This window comes from Phodopus roborovskii, unplaced genomic scaffold, assembly GCF_943737965.1.
Source record: "Phodopus roborovskii unplaced genomic scaffold, PHOROB, whole genome shotgun sequence".
Taxonomy (NCBI): domain Eukaryota; kingdom Metazoa; phylum Chordata; class Mammalia; order Rodentia; family Cricetidae; genus Phodopus; species Phodopus roborovskii.
In genome coordinates, this window is record NW_026126443.1 from 3,674,908 (window position 1) to 3,687,417 (window position 12,510).

Consider the following 12,510-nt stretch of genomic DNA (forward strand, 5'->3'; position numbering starts at 1 on the left):
TCAGATTTAAAAGTCAATCATGTGAGTCATTAGTTTGCTAACTCTACAACCTCCCTTTCAGTTCCTGAGCTGCTGAAGGCTGACCTTACAGCACTGGTCTTTCTCTTGATTTTTGTAAGGGCTTTATTCATTTCCTCTTTTAGGACTTCTAGATCATTATCATAAAGTTGGTTTTCAGGCTATTTTCTTGTGCTTCAGCTGTGTGGGACTATTCAGGGCTTGCTCTAGTGGGATGGTTGGGCTCTGGTGGTGACATATTGCCCTGACTGCTGCTGACTGTGTTCTTACACTTACATTTAGGCATCTGTATTTGAGGAGATTATACTTTTAGGTGCCAGTTTTTGGAGTTCTCTGTCTTGGACAGGTATTTATTTCCTTGGTTTATGTTTATTCCTTTGTCTTCTGGCTGCCATGGCCTGTAATTGAGGAGCAGGTCTCCACCCTCATTGGGGACTGGACTTCTGATGGCCTGGATGGCCTCTGGTCCAGATGGGGATTGCTGCATGCTCTCTGATCTGATCTGTGTTCCTCTAGGGCTCAGGATTCTGGCCTGAGTTCTGGTGAGGTAGGAGGCTTCTGCCAGCCTTTCAGGAGTTGACCTGGTCGCTGGGATTTATGGTGCTGCCCTAGCCTCTGGTGAAAGGCTTTTTACCAGAGTTGTGGCTGGAAGGGGAGCAGCAGTTGTATTTAAGCTGGGCTAGCAGTGTCAGGGTGGGAAGCAGTCATACCTGGGTTTAGGATGCTATCCTGATATCTAGTAAAAGTGATGGCTACTGCCAGAAGTGTAGACCAGGAGAGGTGTGACAAGGTGAGGAGGATGGTTGGGGTATATTTGGCAGGCCTGGGTAGGGATGAGAGTCAGTCTTACCTGGGGTTTAGGATGCTGGTCTGGACAATGGTGATGTAGGAGGCTTCCACTATAGGTGTGGGCTGGAATATGGTCACAAGAAGAGGTTGGGAAATTGGGGTTAAGCAAGATGGGCTTAGCTCAGAAGGGAGGTGGGTGGTAGCTTACCTGGCTTTCACAGAGTTGGGGTGAAAGGCTTTTGCCACAGGTATGGACTATAATGCGGTAGGAATCCGAAAACTCCTGCTTGTATGATTGTATCTTTTCGAGCACCTAGATTCCTCTAACTAGCTCTGACATGTTAGCCTCTATTCATTCACTGGTGGTTTTAGTATCTTAAGAGAAAAGTCAAACCCTACAGGATCATTTATCTTGTGAACTATGCAGAAATATATAGTAATGTCTATATAGTAATAGTAATGTGTATATGGCAGTTTTAAGGATTCTATAAAGAGCATATTATGTTTTGGTTTATAATACATAATTTTCAGATACAGTTGATGGATTCTTGGTTAACTGATCATGGAATTCAAAAATAACAATTTTAACAACTATATATGTTCAAGTTCATTTGTATTCAAGAGGGACATATATTCAATTTTTCAGTTACAATGATCTGCAGTGTCTCTCTTCTGCCTCCTGGATAATAACACAATAGCTGATCAAGGAATTGAATATTAAGAATAAAAGAGTAATAAAGTAAATGTAGAATAAAGTCTGATTTTTTTCCTTGATTGACAGTGTCATCTTCCAGGCTGCGACAAGTTTAAAAGATTTTGTTCTTTTCTGTTTTTTTTTTTTTTTTTTGGCTAGAATTTATGAAGACCATCCTTTTACACTTACACAGAACCCAAAACTTATTTTTCTTTCCTTCAGCAGCTTTGTCTGCTAGTAAATCTACTCTGTATTATACAGAATAAGTACCAAATTTGTGCTAAGGACAATAAATGCAGAAAACTCTCATTTGTGGGTTTAAGTGGAATACAAGTCCCTAAATCCTTGATCCAGATTAATAGACACCCTCCATTGTATAAAATGAGAAACTGGAGCTCGGGAACAGGGTCGCGCGCTCCTCGCTCCTAAACGTTCTCCGGGGTGTTTGCAGAAACCTCTGTTCTTTTCCTATGCGGCCACCCGACTGCCAGAAACTCACAATGTCTATTCTCAAGATCCATGCCCGAGAGATTTTCGACTCCCGTGGGAACCCCACTGTTGAAGTTATCTCTACACTTCAAAAGGTCTCTTCCGAGCTGCTGTGCCCAGCGGTGCCTCCACTGGCATCTACGAGGCCCTGGAACTCCGTGACAATGACAAGACTCGCTACATGGGGAAGGGTGTCTCAAAGGCTGTTGAGCACATCAGTAAAACTATCGCACCTGCTCTGGTTAGCAAGAAGCTGAACGTTGTGGAGCAGGAGAAGATCGACAAGCTGATGATTGAGTGGAAGGCACCGAAAATAAATCCAAGTTTGATGCAAATGCCATCCTGGGAGTGTCCCTGGCTGTCTGAAAAGCTGGTGCCGCAGAAAAGGGGGTACCCCTTTACCGTCACATCGCTGACTTGGCTGGCAATCCTGAAGTCATCCTGCCTGTCCCAGCTTTCAATGTGATCAATGGTGGTTCTCACGCCGGCAACAAGCTGGCCATGCAAGAGTTCATGATCCTTCCCGTGGGGGTATCCAGCTTCCGGGAAGCCATGTGCATTGGGGCAGAGGTCTACCACAACCTGAAGAATGTCATCAAGGAGAAATACAGGAAGGATGCCACCAATGTGGGTGACGAGGGCGGGTTTGCGCCCAACATCCTAGAGAACAAAAAAGCTCTGTAGCTATTGGGAAGGCTGGCTACACAGACCAGGTCGTCATCGGCATGGACGTGGCTGCCTCTGAGTTCTTCAGGTCTGGCAAGTATGACCTGGACTTCAAGTCTCCTGATTACGCCAGCAGGTACATCACACCTGACCAGCTGGTTGACCTGTATAAGTCCTTCATCCGGGATTATCCAGTGGTGTCCATCGAGGACCCCTTTGACCAGGATGACTGCGAAGCCTGGCAGAAGTTCACCGCCAGTGCAGGCATCCAGGTGGTCGGGGACGATCTCACAGTCACCAACCCCAAGAGGATTGCTAAGGCTGTCAGCGAGAAGTCCTGCAACTGTCTCCTGTTCAAAGTCAACCAGATTGGCTCTGTGACCGAGTCTCTGCAGGCGTGTAAGCTGGCCCAGTCCAATGGCTGGGGCGTCATGGTGTCCCATCGCTCTGGCGAGACAGAGGATACTTTCATCGCAGACCTGGTGGTGGGGCTCTGCACTGGGCAGATCAAGACTGGTGCCCCTTGCCGATCTGAGCGTCTGGCCAAGTACAATCAGATCCTTAGAATCGAGGAAGAGCTGGGCAACAAGGCCAAGTTTGCTGGCAGATGCTTCAGGAACCCCCTGGCCAAGTAAATGTGGGTGGAGATCCCTGGAAACACCTGCTGCCTAGACCCTGTCCCTGATGTCATCATGGCAGCCCAAGGCCGGCACAATGCTTGTCCCTCCCATGCCACCGCTTCCTTAGACATCCTTGAAGCCACACCTGACCACCTGGAGCCCTGCTGGAAACCCCAGCTTTGTAATTACGTGATTGGCTAAGTCGTTGTTTCTGTCACCTTACATCCAAGCTAGTGTGTGGAGCACCGTGTAATCTCTAGGGTGGCTACAGGCAAGACCCCACCCAAGCAGCTCTACATACAAAATAAAAGCCTCCTCATAAGAAAAAAAAATGAGAAACTGATGTGAGAGCTTTCTTCCTTGTCTAATACGGCTGCCTCTATGGATGGAACAAAATTGTATTTAAAATAGGAACAGAATAATTAGGGGAATTCAACTCTGACACCATGACATTCACATCTCATGGATGGTAATGAAACAATTAGAACTATTTCCTAACCTTTGTCTCTATTAATATGCTGCTGTGAGGAGAAGACACCTTAGCCTCTGTTCAGATCCTGTCTAATGTTCATTGCTCTCTATTTTTCCAGAGAATATGAAGCCTGAGAAATAAGACCTACATGATTTCTGTTCGATCTTATTAGGCTACCATGATGTTTAGGAAGTGACTATAGTCTTTTAGTATAGGAAAAGTGGTCTTTCAGTCAGCTTGCTGCTCTTCTTTAACACTGAGGTTATCAGTACACACACACACACACACACACACACACACACACACACACACACACACATTGGAAACTAGATCTAAATTATTGCCCATATTTCTATACATTATTTTTGAAGTAAAATAATACTTGAACTTTAGACATTCCTGGATGAGAAAGCATTTCCATATAAGTCCTAAAAGGCCATGTTTCTTAACTCTAGGGCCAATGAGGACAACCCACTTGTCTCCATCTGGGATCAGACAGTGTCTCTCATTGGCATGTCAGTCTGTTTGTGGTGTTCCTTGCCTTTATTTGTCATAATCTAAAGCCACTGCAAACATTCTCTTACATTAGTTTCCACATTCATTTTGGAAAGAACTTGCTTTTCCTGTAATAGGAAAAGGACATCTCAAAAAATCCCGGGGTTTGCCCATGATCCTGGTGCTCATATCTCCTGTCCCCATCAAGAGCACCCTTGGATCTCTGATACACCCCCACCCATCCCCATCGCCAGCCTGCCCCCCTACCCTGTGCCCTACCCTACCCATGGTCCTTCTGCTCTGGTTGTGCACAGGGACAGAGGATGGAGCCAACAGTCCACCCTACTTCGGAGACTTCTCGGAGCAACTCTGAACAAATGAGACCTGCCTATCCACGCCGGACCACCCGTAATTTCCACCTGCTTGGTCTCTGACCCCACCTCCAGTCCTCTGCTGGAGTCTTGGGCCCATCCCAGAGATCCGCCTATCTCTGCAGGTCCACTCTGAGTACCTGCAGGCAAGATGCTTGACCCCCAAGTCCAGGCCTCTGCTAAAGAAAGAGGCCTCAGCTGCAGAGTTCCAGTTTCCAGTGAGATCCAGCTATCCTGCAAAACCTTCCCAAGTTTCAGCTCAGCCTTTGTCCTCTTCCACTAGCTATTGGCCAAAGCTATTGGCCAGAGGTGAGTTTGGGCCCAATCTGGGCTGCCTGTCCCCTACAACACCCCCCAAAAAACTCCCTGGCTTGGCCCTTGATCCTGCTGCTCCTGTCTCCTGGCCCCATCGAGAGCACCCTTGGAGCTCTGATACACTCCCACCCATCCCCACCACAAGCCTGCCCCCCCTACCCTGTGCCCTACCCTACCCAAGGTCCTGCTGCTCTGGTTGAGCACTGGGACAGAGGGTGAAGCCAACAGTCCACCCTACTTCGGAGACTTCTCTGAGCAACTCTGAACAAAGCAGACCTGCCTATCCACGCGGGACCATCCATAATTTCCACCTGCTTGGTCTCTGACCACACCTCCAGTCCTCTGCTGGAGCCCCAGGCCCTTCCCAGAGATCTGCCTATCTCTGTGGGGCCACTGTGAGTTTCTGCTGGCATCTTCTACTGGATCCTCATCCTTGACCCCATCCCTGGGTCCCTGTCTGCGGAGAGAACTCCTAGAGAGCTTGGACCACACAGAGCTACAGATATTGAATCTCTGACCCACATAAGCCCATCGGGGAAGTACCATAGAGATAGGGGGAGACCCCACCAACACCTACTGGAAGAAGCTATGGGAAGAAGGCAATACAAGAAAACACCTAACAACAGAAAGACAAGCATGACACCACCAGAATCTAGGGAATCTACACCAACTAGAATGGAACACAACAACAAAGCAGAGGAAGCAGAAGGGAATGACTTAAAAATTTCAATCACAAAAATGATAGAGGCCCTCAAAGAAGATATGAGAAAATCCATTAAAGAAATGGAGGAAAAAACAAACAGAATAGTGGAAGAAATGAACAAATTCCTTAAGGAAAGTACAGAAAGCCAAGAAAAAACAATTAAGCATGTGAAGGAAACAGTTCAAGACTTGAAAACTGAAATAGGGAAAATAAAGGCAACACAAACCAAAGGAATGCTGAAAATAGAAAATCTGGACAAAAAATCGGCAACACAAGCATAACAAAGAAAATTCAAGAGATAGAAGAGAGAATTTCAGGTGCAGAAGATAAACTAGAGGAAATAGTTTCATCGAAAAAAGAAAATCATAAATCCAACAAATCCTTAACACAAAACATCCATAAAATGTGGGACACCATGAAAAGGCCAAACCTAAGAATAATAGGCATAGACGAAGGTGAGGAAGCCCAGCTCAAAGGTGCGGAAAACATATTCAACAAAATCATTGAAGAAAACTTTCCCAATCTGAAGAAGGACATGTCCATGAAAGTACAAGAAGCATACCGAACATCAAATAGGCTGGACCAAAGAAAAAAGACTCCTCGACATATAATAATCAAAACACATAGCATACAGAATAAAGAAAGAATATTAAGAGGAGCGAAGGAAAAAGGACAGGTAACATATAAAGGTAGACCTATCAAAATTACACCTGACTTCTCCATGGAAACCCTCAAGGCCAGAAGGTCCTGGATAGATGTTCTAAAAGTATTAAGAGAACACGGATGCCAGCCTAGACTGCTATATCCAGCAAAACTCTCAATCACTATAGATGGATAAAGCAAGATATTTAATGGCAAAATGATTTTCCCAATATTAATCTACAAATCCGGCCCTACAGAAAATGTTGGAAGGAAAACTCCAACCAAAGGAAGGTAACTATGCCCACAAAAATGTAGACAACAGATAATTCAACTACACCAGAAACCAAGGGTAAAGCAGAAATAATATATTCACAATACCAATGCCAACAACAAACCTAAATCAAACAAGAATCAACAATCAATGGTCCTTACTCACCCTCAACATTTATGGTCTTAACTCACCTATAAAAAGACACAGGCTAACAGAATGGATACGAAGACAGAACCCATCCTTCTGCTGCATACAAGAAACACATCTAAGCTTCAAAGATAGACATTACCTCAGGGTAAAAGGTTGGGAAAATATTTTCCAATCAAATGGAAATAAGCAAGCAGGCATAGCTATCCTAATATCTAACAAGTTAGACTTCAAACCAAAATTAGTCAAAAGAGATGAAGACAGTCATTTCATATTCATCGCAGGAGAAATCCATCAACACAAAGTCTCACTTCTGAACATCTGTGCCCCTAATACAAAGTCACCCACATTCGTAAAAGAAATACTACTAAAACTCAAAGCTTATATAAATCCTCACACACTTATAGTGGGAGACTTCAATACACCACTCTCAACACTAGACAGGACCACAAATCAGAAACTCAACAAAGAAACAAAAGAATTAACAGAAGTTATGTCTCAACTGGGTTAACAGACATCTATAGAACATTCCATCCAAAGACAAAAGAATATACATACCTTCTTCTCTGCTCCTCATGGAACTTTCTCTAAAATCGACCACATACTAGGTGACATAACAAACCTCAACAGATACAAGAGAATAGGAATAGTCCCCTGTGTATTATCAGACCACCATGCTTTAAAATTGGAATTCAACAACAACATAAATAGCAGAAAAACTGCAAACTCATGGAAACTGAAACAATGTGCAATTGCACCACACATGGGTGAAAGAAGAAATAAAGAAAGAAATTAAGTACTTTCTAATATTCAACGAGAATGAGGACACAACATACCTGAACTTATGGGACACCTTGAAAGCAGTGCTACGAGGGAAGTTCATTGCAATAAGTGCCCATATGAAGAAAACAGAGGATAGTCACATAAGAGAATTAACAGGCAACTGAAAGCCTTAGAACAGAGAGAAGGAACTCACCCCATAGGAGTAGATGCCAGGAAATAATCAACTTGAGGGCTGAAATCAACAAAATAGAAACCAGGAAAACAATACAAAAATTCAATGCAAGAAGAGTTGGGTTTTTTTTTAAGAAAATCAACAAGATAGACAAACCTTTATCTAAATTAACAAAAAGCAGAGAGGAACATGCAAATTAACAAAATCAGAAACGAAAAGGGGAATATAACAACGGACACAGAGGAAATCCAGACAATTTTCAGGTCATACTTTGAAAATTTGTGTTCCACAAAAAATTGAAAATTCAAAGGAAATGGACAAATTTCTGGATAACTATCACTTACCAAAATTAAATCAAGAACAGCCAAACAACTTAATAGACCTATAAACCACAATGAAATAGAAGCAGTCATCCAAAGCCTTCCAACCAAAAAAAAAGTCCAGGGCCAGATGGATTCAGCGCAGAATTCTACGACATTCAAGGAAGAACTAATACCACTACTCCTCAAACTATTCCACAAGATAGAAACAGAAGGTACATTGCCAAACTGTATTTATGAGGCCACAATAACCTTGGTACCCAAGCCTCACAAAGACACAACTAAGAAAGAAAACTACAGACCAATATCCATGATGAACATGGATGCAAAATTCTCAATAAAATACTGCCAAACCGAATTCAAGAATACATCAGAGAAATCATCCACCATGACCAAGTAGGCTTCATCCCTGGAATGCAGGGATGGTTTAACATATGAAAACCTATCAACGTGATCCACCATATAAACAAACAGAAAAAGAAAAACCATATCATTTTCTCCCTAGTTGCATAAAAAGCCTTCAACAAAATTCAACACCCTTTAATGATAAAGGTCTTGGAGAGGTCAGGGATAAGAGGAACATACCTAAACATAATAAGAGCAATATACAGCAAACCAACTGCCAACATCAAACTGAATGGAGAGAAACTTAAGCCAATTCCTCTAAAATCAGGAAGAAGACAAAGCTGCCCTCTCTCTCCATATCTCTTCAATATCGTACTAGAAGTTGTAGCTAATGCTATAAGACAACAAAAGGAAATCAAGGGGATCCAAATTGGAAAGGAAGAAGTCAAACTGTCTCTATTTGCAGATGATATGATAGTTTACATTAGCGACCAAATAAACTCTACCAGGGAACTCCTGATAAACACCTTCAGCAAACTAGCAGGATACAAGATAAACTCAAAAAAATCAGTAGCCCTATTTTTTCAGATGACAAAGAGACAGAGAAAGAAATCAGAGAAATATCACCCTTTACAATAGCCACAAGCAACATAAAGTATCTTGGTGTAACGCTTACCAAACAAGTAAAAGGCCTATATAATAAGAACTTTGTGGCTCTAAAGAAAGAAATTAAAGAAAATACCAGAAAATGGAAAGATCTCCCATGCCCTTGGATAGGTAGGATAAACAAAGTAAAAATGGCAATCTTACCAAAAGCAATCTACAGATTCAATGCAATCCCCATTAAAATCCCACCACAATTCCTCACCGAAATTGAAAGGATAATAATCAACTTTCTATGGAAAAACAAAAGACCCAAGATAGCCAAAACAACCCTATACAATAAAAGAACTTCAGGAGGCATCACCATTCCTGAATTTAAGCTCTACTACAGAGCTATAGTTCTGAAAACAGCCTGGTATTGGCATAACAATAGACAGGTAGACCAATGGAATCAAATTGAAAATCCTGATATTAACCCACACACCTATGAACACCTGATTTTCGACAAAACAGCTAAAATTATACAGTGGGGTAAAGACAGCATCTTCAACAAATGGTGCTATCACAATTTGATATGGGTTTGTAGATGACTGCAGCTAGACCCATGTCTGTCACCATGCACAAAACTCAAGTACAAATGGGTCAAATACCTCAACATCAATCCAGCCACATTGAACCTCTTAGAAGAGAAAGTAGGAGGTACCCTTGAACAAAGTGGTATAGGAGACTGCTTCCTGAACATAACTCCAGGGGCACAGACACTGAGAGGAACAATTAATAAATGGGATCTCTTCAAAATTAGAAGCTTCTGTAAGGCAAAGGACACAGTGGACAAGACCAAAAGGTAGCCCAAAGACTGGGAAAAGATTTTCACCAATCCTATATCTGAAAAAGGGCTGATTTCAAAATATGCAAAGAACTCAAGAAACTAGTCAACAAAACACCAAATAACCCTATTAAAAATGGGGTACAGAAATGAAGAAAGAATTCTCAATAGAGGAAATAAAAAAGGCTGAAAGACATGTAAGAAAGTGCTCCACATCCTTAGCTATCAGGGAAATGCAAATCAAAACAACTTTGAGATGTCATCTTACTCTTGCCAGAATGGCTAAAATTAGAAACACCAATGACAACTCATGTTGGAGAGGATGTGGAGAAAGGGGAACACTCCTCCACTGCTGGTGGGAGTGCATACTCTTATAGCCATTTTGAAGATCAGTATGGCAGTTCCTCAGGAAAATGGGAATTAGTTTACCCCAGGACCCGGTAATCCCCCCTCTTAGGCCTATACGAAAATGATCCACATCCATGCAACAAAGACATCTGTTAAACTATGTTCATAGCAGCATTATTTGTAATAGCAAGAACCTGGAAGCAACCTAGATGCCCCTCAATTGAAGAATGGATAAAGAAGGTGTGGCACATCTACACAGTGGAATACTGCTCAGCAGAAAAAAATAATGGAATCTTGAAATTCACAGGCAAGTGTATGGCACTTGAAGAAACCATCCTGAATGAGGGAACCCAGTCACAAAAAGAGGAACACAGTATGTATTCATTCATATATGGATATTAGACCTAGATCAAAGGATCACCAGCCTATGATTCACACAACCAGAGGAACTAGGATACAAGGTGTATTCTAAGAGATTCATATAAAGTCCCTCACAGAACTGGTAATGGAAAAGTCCCCCAGAGCTCAGGGGACAGGGGGAGGGAGCAGCGAATGGAGAGAAAAGTAGGAGAAAACAAGGGGGAGGAAAGGAAAACATGTGTGACCAGGAAGATTTAGCATGTTTAGGAATAGAAGACAGGAAAGAGAGAGAGAGAGAGACAGAGCAAGAGAGAGAGATAGAGAAAGAGAGAGAGAGAGAACATAAAAGAGGGAGCCAATATTGGTTTAAAGATAAAATTGAAGACAAAGAAAGGTCTAGAGGACTACAAGACTGCTGCCAATTAACAATTTGAGCTTCTGTGGAAAGGCTACCATAAATTCCCTTCCCAGAGAGTGAGATCAACAACTAACTTATCCATGGAGCCCTCAACTAATGCCTATTGGAAACAGGAGCAAACACCCATACATAAACACTGAGTTGAAGTAGAACTCAGATGCAGAGGGAGAGGACAAGACCAGGCGGCAGAAACACATAGAGACAGCTTACCTGAACAAGGAGGAGCTAAGGGGCCACCAGACGTATAGCTAGGAAGCTAGCATGGGACTGACTCAGGACCCCCTGAATATGGGTCTCAGCCATAAGACTGAGCAGTCTAAGGGACCTCAGACAGTGGAGCCAGGATGTATACCCGGAGCACAAAAGGACTTTGCGAACACATCCCCCATGGAGGGATAACTGCCTTAATCTAGAGACAGGAGAGAAGCCCTAGTCCCTACTTACATGACCTGCCAGACCTACAGCAACCCTACTGGGTGTCATTCCCCTACATATAGAATTGGGGTGGGGGGATGGCAGCGTGGTTAGAGTTCATGTGAGAGGGCAGAGAGGGTAAAAGGGATGGAAGGAGGGAGGGAAGAAGGGAGGGATTGAGGGAGTTTGGGAGGGAGGGAGGGAGGGAGAGGGAACTGGGATTGACATGTAAAATAATAAATTAAATTAAAAATAAATGCTTTGACTCCAAAATTTAAGTTCAAGGACAAGTTACTGTGGAAAAGGATTTCTATTTTTGTTTCCACAGAAAATGAAAAGATGTGGATTCCTTCCAGACTAATGTGGTTTGATCAAGCTAGACCACCTGAAACAGAGTACAAGGTGATCCTACATTCAAAACAACTGGACAAAGCAGCCTGACAGACCACAGCCAGTATTTCTGAATCTTCTTCGAATCCCCTATGACAGCGCCCTTTACCAGCAGGAAGTAGTTTGGAAAGAACAATGCCCAAATTCTCAAATATTGTCTATAAATATTTGTTTTCATTTAAATGGACTTGGTTATATAAAATAAATAAATAAATAAATAAACAAACAAACCTAATATTATGATGATTTGATTATAGATGTCATTCTGTAAATATTTTTCTTTAAGGGTTAATGAATAATGCACTGTTGGCCAATAGGAAAGCAAGATAGGAGGGACTAGGAGACAAGGAGGAAAGAGGAAGTAGTAGGATGGGGTCAGCATGTAGAGAGTGGAGAACAGAGGTCTGGGCCCACTCCCCAGTAAGATGAGACCATGTAGAAATACTTAGATTAATAGAAATGGGTTAATACTTAAGACAGAGTAGCTGAAAGAAACTAGTAACTGGCCAACACCATTATATCAAAAAGACAAAAAAAAAAAAAAAAAGGACATCTCAAAAGGCCTAAAATGTCATTTCTTCTGGTTAAGGGACAAATAGGACCATAAAGAGCTCACAGTTCCAATTTCTGTACTGGTTTCCCTTGAGATCAAGGTTTGTTGCATTGAATTGTTAGTTTTATCAGAATATGGGAGCTTACAAGTTGTCTACTAAAATGTTGTCAACACTCTCCTTTTCTCTCCCTCTCCAACAACTTTCCTTCTGTCCCAAAACAATCTTTGCCTCAAATGCTAACTTAATACCTACACTCTTATTAAATAAAGTTTTCTAAGTACTGTT

At 42.4% G+C, this 12,510-nt stretch overlaps 1 pseudogene; it reads left to right on the plus strand.

Moving 5' to 3' along the window:
- The first annotated feature begins 1,979 nt into the window (after positions 1-1,979).
- Positions 1,980-3,347, plus strand: LOC127224692 (alpha-enolase-like; annotated as a pseudogene).
- The last annotated feature ends 9,163 nt before the right edge of the window (positions 3,348-12,510 follow it).